This window comes from Penaeus monodon, chromosome 34 (assembly GCF_015228065.2).
Source record: "Penaeus monodon isolate SGIC_2016 chromosome 34, NSTDA_Pmon_1, whole genome shotgun sequence".
Lineage (NCBI taxonomy): Eukaryota > Metazoa > Arthropoda > Malacostraca > Decapoda > Penaeidae > Penaeus > Penaeus monodon.
This window is the reverse complement of record NC_051419.1, coordinates 31,078,554-31,078,983: the sequence shown is the minus strand read 5'-3', so window position 1 is coordinate 31,078,983 and position 430 is coordinate 31,078,554.

The window sequence follows — 430 nt, the reverse complement described above, 5'->3', positions numbered from 1 at the left end:
TTGAGACGTGAAAGGATATTATAGGGAATTAGAAACCCCTTCCCTCTCCCAACACGGATAGAAACCGATCTCCACCAAAAAAAAGAAAGGGTGAGCGAGTTAAAAACCTTCCCAACACTGGAACAAGTAGAAACCGTTCCCCACAAAAAAGGGAAAGGGAGAAATGGCATTCGTGAGAATTAGAAACCACATTCCCTCCCGCAGTAGATAAACTATGAATACTGAGACGAGTAGAAACCGCCCTACCTCAAAAAGGGGGGAGGGAAGAAATAATACCAGAGAGAATTAAAAACCACACTCCCCCTATCAAAGAAAAAGAGACTAGCTAGAGCTAGGAACCGCTCCTCGCTTAAAAGAGGGTAAAGGGGGCATTAGAGACCACTAGAAACCACTCTTTCCCCTCTAAAAAAAGTACAAATGACTTTTACAA